The following is a 10,297-nucleotide window of genomic DNA, read 5'->3' as shown; positions in this document are numbered from 1 at the left end:
TTAAAGTGTTAAATTTCAAGATAAAAACAAGGTATAATTTATTATCTTTAAACGTTAAAGGTGAAAAAAAAAACTAAAAACAGCCAGCGACGAATTTTTTAATTAAAACATATTTGGAAGTAAAAGCAAATAACAATATTTAATTTGCACTCTGTACATATTTCGTACAATAAATATTACTTTTCGGAATTCTGCATTAAACCATTTAATTTGAAAAGTTCTTGTATTTTATTCATTTATATTACGTTCTACGAAGCTCATAAAATAAAATGAGGTCAAAATATTTACTGTAATATACGAAAAATGTCTGTTTTTGTTTAATGTTGGCTTCACGGCCGCTGCAAATTTGCGATAGCGGCGACTACGTTACTTAATTCATGCAACGCCAACACTAGTTGTGAAGTTTTGTACGGTGTGCAAAATAATTAGTTAAAGACGTTTGAATTTCACATTTTACGGAATAGTGCTGACACTTCATAGAATTTACTAAAATATTTTAACACCTTTATTACTGAGGCGATTTAAGCTTAAGAAGCGAAAAACATACACCGTGTCCTCCTGTACAAAACTAAAGTAACTGCCCCACTTAGTGTCACTAACTGTGGGTTTCTGACGCCAAAATATCTGTGAACATATCATCATCCCTGTCATTATTTTTAACCAAACTGAGATAACAATGTCTTAAACTGGGATTTCGTTCTCAGAAAACCACGGTAAGTGATTGTTCATAGCTATTCGATTTACTTTGAGAAATCTGCTTTAACTTCCTTACTGATATTTAACGCCTCTTAATACGGCAATGGAGATATGGAGATAGACCGAAATAAACCTATCTTAACTAGGGGTGCGAATAATTCGAACTTACGAATTGTTTGTTCCGAATCGAATATTAGTTGAACCATTAAATTCGAATTTCGAATCAAATATATTCGATTGGATTTGATTCGAACGTTATTCGCACACCCCTAATGATTTATAAGGTCAGAATATACTGTATTGACTATTAAAGAATGTAACATGCAAAGAAAATAGAGCTATTAAATAAATATAAAGTTGGAACGAGGTCAGTGTAAACGCGACGGTCAAGGCTGACTCAAAGAACCACTACTACTGTCGTGACCAATATGTTGTGATACGTCTCTCTTTATCGTACTGTTTGTCATATTATAAATGTATAATAACATCGAATAATTTTAATATAATGTTATATTCTTTATATTATAAGGTGGCAAACCAACAAGCAGCCCTTGAATTCGCTGAAATAGCAAAGCGTTCGCTGCTCATATCCGCAATTGCAGTTGCGGATAAAGAAAGAGGATAGGATCTCCCCTTTCTATGCGTTCCCTCATATATTTAAAATCATAATTGATTACCTTAACATTGTATGGTGATTTGAAACAATTACACCTCATCCGTTACACTAGAATTGATTCAAATTCATGATATGAATATAATCTTACAGTTATTTTTAATTATTACTAGCTGTCGCCCGCGACTCCGTCCGCGTGGATATGTAAAAAAACTTAATTCGTGTAGCCCAGCCATCCATCCATCTACATCACATCCATCTACACATTCGCATTTATAATATTAGTAAGTTAAATAAAAAGCAAGGCGTAAATTCGAAAAAAAACGAATAAATAGTATCCTATGTCCGTCTCCTGGCTCTAAGCTACCTCCTCACCAATTTTCAGCTATATCAATAAAGCCGTTCTTGAGTTGTAAATAGTGTAATTAACACGACTTTCTTTTATATATATAGATGTTAAGAAAACCCGGAAAATTAGAACTTATCATTTAACTACAGTTGGATTATTTAATTATTTTTAACACATTTCAAGAGCACATTAACAATACGAACTTCTATAAGTATAAAAGACATAACCGATCGTACTTAACTTACACTGACTAAGGCAAAAGTTCTTAACTAAAAAAATACAAAGAAATACCTTCTAAATAATGCATTTTAATAGTACCAGTCCACATACAATTTGCACGTGTAATTGCCAATTTGTTTTCGCAAACAAAGCACCACTTGCCGAGTATCAAGGTTCAGCCGCCCCCGAAGTACACCGCTACCCCTTGCGTTATGTAATTTGCATGAATTATGCAACATACCAGAACACTCACAATGTTACCGTGACCGTGAAATAAATGGACCTAAGATATTTTAAGGGTCAATTCAAGAACACACTTTGTACATACAATTTTGCTATTTATTTGATGATGCATACTATTATATTTAAATATCATCAGCTCACTTTACGTCCCCACTGAGTGTCTCGGAGCCTACCCTAAGTAAGGGCCGACGAAGCCTTAATCCACGCTAACCACACTGACCGTTACCAGTCTGATTTCACATATATCTTTCAATTTCTTTGCAGATATGTGCAAGTTTCATTACGATGTTTCCCTTCATCGTAAGAACGTCAGATAAATGTATTCAATGTAAATCGAAATATCAAAAATACATTACTTCATGGCGCAATTCGAACCCAGGACCTGCAGATTACAAGTCTAGTTTAACCCCTTAGCCAACCCCGCTCTTATTGAGAAAAGAAATTATATCTGTAATAAACTTAACTACTCTAAGAGATATTTAAGAGTATTTACATTTTTTCTTCTCTTTCGATAAAGCGAAAGAAAACGATCAATCTAAGCGAACGACTTAACAATAAAGCTCCGAGTAAGTTCCGACAGAGAATGCGTAGACGTCGTGAACGCATGTTTATTTAGACAAGTCATTTGTCATCGCGTCTCTCGCATGCACGTCAAATCAATCAAACCCGCCTCGCCGCGTTACAATGACATCGCTCATAACATGTTTTGAAAATGTAACGTAACATATTACGATATTTAATATTTACATTAAAGGTTTATAAAATGGAGATATATAATACTGAATATGACTCTATTCTAACCTAAATAGGAATTTAGTTAGTATTATGGATAAATTCACGAAAGATGTCAGATAAGTTAACTTTATTAAAATGTTACAAAATATGTAATAAAGTCATCGAAACTTTATTCGGTTATATTCTATTAATATTAAAAGATTCCTTTAAAACACCTGTAATTAGAAATAAGTCGTTATAAATTTTCATGAAATTTCATAAAATCTGAAATCAGAATTTTACAATAAGGTAGGATATCTGTGGTTAAAACTTTTTTTATTTTGCAAATAAATGATATTAATATAATTTTCTCATCGATTGAAGTCGGATCCCTCAAAGGAATTAATAAAAGATTTAATGAAATTTCCAAAGGTTCTATCGCGGTGAAAAACAGCCGCGTAATTTTGGAGATGCGAAAAGATAAAAGCGATTCACAGATCATATCTTATGTTGAATGACAGATAATAGATTTTTTTTAAATAATTTTTTTACTTCAAATAATAAAATTAAATAAAAACTGTTTGAAAACCGACAGCGACTCCGTCCGCGCAGAATTTAAAAAAAAAACTTAATAGCTCATGTGTTCTTCCATGTTCTACATCTATGCCAAATTTGCGCGAGATCCATAAAGCCGTTTATGGATATACCTTCTAACAAACATCCATCCAAACATTCGAATTTATTAGTAAGAAGCGATTTTAGCGATTGCGGATTTTGTTGTTTTAATCATTTTAATTATAATATAGTAATCATTTAATTACGTAGAAATACCAAAATTATTTCATAATATTATAAAATTGTGTATATCATCGTTGACAAGAATACCGCAAAACAATTTCGTGTTTGCGTCAAAACCGCAGAGTTTGCGGTTGACAGTATCAGAGCTTTGTTTTACTTTTGTGAAAGCTCAAACTGATGGCATATGTATATAAGTTACTGATAACTAATATATTTTTAATATTATATACTTTTAAATAAACTGATATATAAACACGGCTAAACACGCACGTTTATATGTCCGGTGGCGGCACCGACTAGTTTCGAGCCCATCGGGTGCCCTTCATCAGGATGAGTGGCACTGGTATTATTTCGCGGACGCGGCCCGTCGCTCTGTATATCAATAATCAGTTTAGTATAATGTCTCACGAAAGTTTGAATAATTTAATACTTTTTAATAATTAGTGTAATTACTAAAAGGATTAATCAATCTTGAAAATAGTAGAAAATAAACAGAGATCGCTATATTTTGTTCAACTATTCGTCATAACAATTGGTCTATCAAAGTGAAATATAAAAGATCATAAAATAATATTAATTTTGTATAAAATTAGAATATTTTGGTACATTTCAATAGTAGTATTGTCCTGAGTTACAACGTCACAGAACGATTTACATTTTCAATTTGCGTTAACTTTGAACAAAGAACTCTTCGACATTAACTCAAAATTGTAACAAAAGACTGCGTAAAGTCGAGATAATATAAAATTTGCTTTAAATTAAGCAGCCTTATAACAACTTATGATAGCATATATAACAGCGTACGAATCATCTACAATATTGTTTCAAGTTATTTTGGTTACATTTGTCGAAATTTGTTAACTCTTAATTATCTTTTCTATTACCATTTAATAAAATAATATCCATCTATCTATATTACTAATATTATAAATGCGAATGTTTAGATGGATGGATGTTTGTTTGAAGGTGTCTCCGGAACGGCTCTATGGATTTCACTGAAATTTTGCATACATGTAAAAGATAGTCTGGAAGAATACATAGGCTACTTATAAGGTTTTTTTTTCAACAGCTAGTTACCGAAAATAAGTTATAACTGAATTGTTTTTTAATTTACTGTTTTTAAACAGACACCTTTAAATATACCATAGTTATTTTGCTATATATAATTAAAATAAATTAGATTTAATTTCAGCAATTTATTTGAATGGAAATTTTTCATCGTAAAAGCCAATAAAGTATTTCTTTTAGTTTAAATCCACTACGATAAGTGAAAAAGTAGCATCCATTATGTTGAATGTTTAGTATAATGGAGTACATTTGCCACATTGTCTCCGAGACTCCGCATTGTTCAGTGATAGAGCTTTTCACTTGATGTTCGTTCAGTTTTAGATCTCTATTGCTTAAGATGATATCAAGAAAAGCGACATCTTTATGTTAAAAGTAGCACTAACAATATGTTACGTTAAAAGCTAGTATCAAATAACTTTTATACAAAATACATTAAGCTAAGGTTTTCTTAACGACTCTGAGTGCGATAGTTATAATAAATGTTCTCTATATTGGAGAAGATAAATTTTCCAAAACAATTTTTTTAACCGACATCTTCAATATAATATAAGATTATTTAGCTTCTATTATTGTTATAACATATTTTTTTGATAGAATTTGTAAAAAAAATAAAATTCGAATTCTTTATTAAAAACTCACATAGGGAAAGTAGAGGGTAAGTCGAGGGCAAGCCGTGACCCAATAAGCTTATTTATAATGGCCGGAACGGACCGATTGAATATTTACATGCTTCACAGAACTCCTAATCCGGTGAGGTCTTTAATAATAATTCATATAGAGAGGAAATTTAGTTCAGCCTCAACTCTACATTACATTAATCCTGACATACTAAAATAACTATATATATATATACATATACTAATTTAATGAATATGTAGAAAAGACTGGGTTCATTTCAGACTAGCTGTCGCCCGCGACTCCGTCCGCTCGGTATTAAAAAAAAATTATCTAAAAATGGACTATCCAACAAAAAAAAAATTCAAATCGGACTAGTAGTTCCTGAGATTAGAGCGTTTAAAAAAACAAACTCTTTCGCTTTAAATTAGTATAGATTTAATATTAAATCTATGCAGACATATGTCGGAGATTTCAGAGCGGTTTATTATTTAAATGGTCGATATCATTATCTGATACTGCTTTATTCAGTGAGTGCGCACACCAGCGCGGGCACTGTCTCTAGACCAAGCCTATCACTTGTCAAACGACCACGCGCACTACTGACAGACACAGTGACACTGACAGACGTCAATCATGCACCTTACAAGCAATGTTGCCATTCGAATTAAATGATTAACGTCATAAATTGATACAATCTGACATACATATCAGAGCCATTCAAAAATGTCGACAAAAAAGTTGTAGTTAGAGTAATAGAAGTACTTACCCTGGGTTTCTAATGACAACATATCCGTTTAAAAGATAATTTTATCTCTATTTCGTCAAAGATTAAAGACAGGGATGACGATATATTTTATACAGAGATTTTGATGTTAGAAACCCGCTGTTATACTCTTGTGACTTCTTATTTATTTAATTAACTAATTATTATAAGTAAAAATAAGATAGAAAGACTTTCTTTTCTTTTATTATCATTAATGTTAAATGATGAAACCAGAGATAAAAGAAAATCGATAACAGACGATATATCAACGTAAAGGTAATACGAAATAAAATCGGAGCAAATAATTCCCACGAATTCACGACTTGAGATTTCGAAACAATTTTACATTGATAAAGATTCCTTTTAATATCTTTCCAGGTTTCCATTTTTAGCATAAATTTATACGTATTCCATTACACGAACGCACGAGTGAGACGAGACGGTTACCCTTATTATAAATCATTTAAAGCATCTTTATTAAAGATGGTAATGTTTTCTGCTATGTTCCTCGTGACTGCTTTTAGCCTGATTTGATTGAATAATTTTGTACATTCCGATGTCAATTTTCATACTTCTTTAGTTTAATTCAAAGGTTAGTCAAACGACCCGCACTTCACAGTATAGTTGACTATGGCCTAGTCACCTTTGACTTAGGGTAGGCTCCAAAGCCTTCTGTGGGGACGTATAGTGAACTGATGATGAGTCTAATTACGTTAAATGTCTGTCTTTTTCATATGATTCGATTATGACATGTTTTTTGCAGACTACAAACGTCTGTTTCAGTAGTTCCAATGTTCAACGGGAATTAACTTTTTAAACTTGAAAACTGTGCAAAAAAAAAACACAAATCGGGCGAGAAAGAAAAACGTTGTTGCTGCAATGTTTTTTTTCATCTCGCTGCAATGAAAAACAAACTAGTTGGCAGAAAGTTAAATAATTTTCAGCTTTTAGACAGAAACTAAATTTTAAAATTGCATAAAGCCATTAATTAGTGTAATGAAAGTTATTCTTATATTAATATGACACATTAGTATTAAAAACATATGTTTAGCTAACATATTAGTCGTAAAACCCTTTTAACAATGTTTTATTATGTTATATATTTTAGTAAGTTCTACTTAAAACCCCCACTGCGAATGCCCCTCAAACTTTGAGCTCTGCGAGTTCACAGCAACATTAACACGTCCATGCTACAAACTAGATGAATGTTTCCATTAGCTGCGAACGATGCTTTTAAAAGTATTTCAAGCTTTATTAGTGTGGATAATATCACACAAAGAAAACTTATTAAAATACTGTAAAAAAAAATAGCAAATATTCAGAAGCCTTCATTGCTATTATTTTTCGTACAATTTACAAACACAAATGAAAATTTCATCAAACTTTATTTCAATATTAATCATAAATTATTAAAACTATACTAAATTTGTAATTTTTTTGAATAATGAATTGTTAAAAGTTTAATTTGTATATTTTGTGATGTGCGCGGGAATTTTGTGATCCATCACACAGGGTACCAGTTTGGACACTAGTCTCCTGCCCAAAGAGGAAAACAATTTATTTTATCTTATTTATATTTACATCTAGAGATAATTTGTATGTGAATGTCGTGTTTTCATTCGAGTCACATAAGCTACTTCGAAAATTGGATTCGTAAAAGAAAAATGTCAACGTTAAGATGAAAATAGTATCCGAGACGATACAATCAAACTGTCTGAAGTTTCCAACAGAAGAATAAGTGCACAACACTTGTACGGTACGGAGGAACATAAGTTTTAACTGAATTACAAGTGAAGATCCAGTTTAACATTTTTTTATCCGGTGTTTTATGTTTTTTAATTTTAAATCTTGGAAATTCAGAAAGACTCTAGTAACACAAATAATTTTAAAATATGTTTTTTTTATATCATAAGGTGGCAAACGAGCGAGCGGCCACCTGAAGTCACTGAAATAGCGAAGTGACCGTTGCCCATAGACATATACAATTGCATATGCGTTGCCTACCTTTAATCGACGGAGGAGAGGATGCACAGAAAGAAAATATTTTCACTTCCCGTGCATCCTCTCATCCGGAAAGTCCACTTCCACTTCCCATCCTTTCCTTAGAAGAAAAAGGGTGGGAAGAGAAAGAGGAGTAAATTAGGCCTCCGGGACGCACACTCATTACGACGAAACGCGGAATTGCTTCCACTTGACGCGTGTCTTCTGTGTGGTCGTGGCATTTCACCGGCCGAGCCGGGACAATTCGTGCGAAGATGTTAAAGCGGGCTCTACCACTGTTAAGTTTAACGAAACCAGAATTTGAATTGTATATCTGTTAACAATCGCTTTTCACTTATTTACCTTTTTTAAATAAGATTAGGGAGCTAACGAGTAGTGGGAACACCGTTATGTTTATCGACGCCCATGGACATCTGCAATACCAGAGGAACCGCAGATGCGTTGCTTTGAGATGGTGATACGCTCGCTTCTGGAAGGACCCTTAGTTATGTCCACTGCCAAAACATGACCAAAAATAAAGAGAGGGATTGCTATATAATTTTGGATAGTTATTTTGGGTTTCAGAGACCAAAACCCCCTTTAAAGCTTACCCCATAAGCCCTGTTTTGTCAAAGAACACGATGTATTTTTATACATCGATTTCGGTCTTCGAAACCCGCGGTAAGTATGTTTGTGTTCATTATAAATCACGTAAAACTAAACCAGGTTTGTGTGACATGTTTAAACACGTCCTAGTGTATACAAGACCTAAATTGAAAAGGGTACTTGACGTTACCTAATTACTTCAAAACTAAAGACAACAGCCATTTATCAAAGGGTTTAAAATATTCTTCGCTATCACCTTGACTCGGAAAAGGTCTCTAGTTTCATAATTTTTCCAATAGAGGGCGCTATGACTATAAAATTAGAATTATTCCAGAACATTTTGTCTTTAATTTGAACATTACTTTCATAGTGACAAAACTCGTAATATTTTAAAGACATATGAACATCAGCCGCCGCAAAATGTTGCTTCCATTAAATCTATTTCGCATTTCCGAACGTAAATTAGTGCTGCGGCTTCATGTTTTTGATACAAATTACCTATTACCGTAACATTTTGTAATAGAATGTTAATTTATAGCGCGGCTTGCCAACAATAAACAATATTACTGAACAGCTCCAGCGTTGTACGGTTACTCCATGATTTACATATAGATAAATTATAAATATACTGGCTGTCACCCGTGGACTTTGTCCGCGCGGAGTAAAAAAAATCTTAATTAGTCTACTTTGTGTTGGCCCAGACTATGTTCAACATTTATGTCAAATATCAACAATCCATGCACCTGTTCCGTAGATACCTATAATATTAGTGAGATAAGTTTTTAATAACAAGCTACCTTAAATCTGTTTCTTTCTAATTCATAAATATTTTAAAATAAATTCCAGCTTAATACCTTGACGCGTTCCTAAGAAAAAGGTTCGTGACAGACAGATGGACGGACAACAAAGTGATTTTTTCCTTTCGAGGTAGAGAACCCTAAAAATTACACTGGGTGTATTTTTTAGGGTTCCCTACCTCGAATTGGGTATCCAAGCTAAGGCATAGAATGTGGATAAATCATTCTAATTACAGAATTAATTATATTTCTAGACGCGACATATTAATAATGCGTGTTATAGACGTACATTTATTCATAGACAAGATGAAAGTTCTGTGCCAAATGGAAATCCTTATTCACTATTGTTTATTTCAAATTTTTCCTTCAATAATTTATATGTTCATAACAAAATTACAACTACGTAAAATTCGTAATAGTTAATGAGGGCGTAAACACAAAACTTAGCATAGAATATATTCATTGAAATAAAACAGGCATCAGAGCGTTATGCGTACAATCTGGTCTACGATAATTAGCGAGCGTAGTATTCGTGTTGTGCACAAAAACTTGTTGAAAGTCTTCCTAACAAACGTATGAAATGAAACTCGACTAATTAAAACTGCCCTGTACATAGTTTGGTACTGCTTGGGTCTGTTAGTAGGATTAAGATGAGAGAAGGCAATAGTAAGCTTTGATACGTCATCTTTTATTTTCAAATTGTGTAATATTAAACTTTACAAATTATATTTTCTTTAATTTATATTTATTTCAGACATGATTTTTCACTATTTGTCAATATTAATTTCAGGTTAAGCTAGTAATTAAATCTGCTCGTGTTAAAAATTAATCTC

Source organism: Papilio xuthus, unplaced genomic scaffold (genome assembly GCF_000836235.2).
Source record: "Papilio xuthus unplaced genomic scaffold, Pxut_1.1 DF828177.1, whole genome shotgun sequence".
NCBI classification, from domain to species: domain Eukaryota; kingdom Metazoa; phylum Arthropoda; class Insecta; order Lepidoptera; family Papilionidae; genus Papilio; species Papilio xuthus.
Note: the sequence above shows the minus strand (reverse complement) of the source record.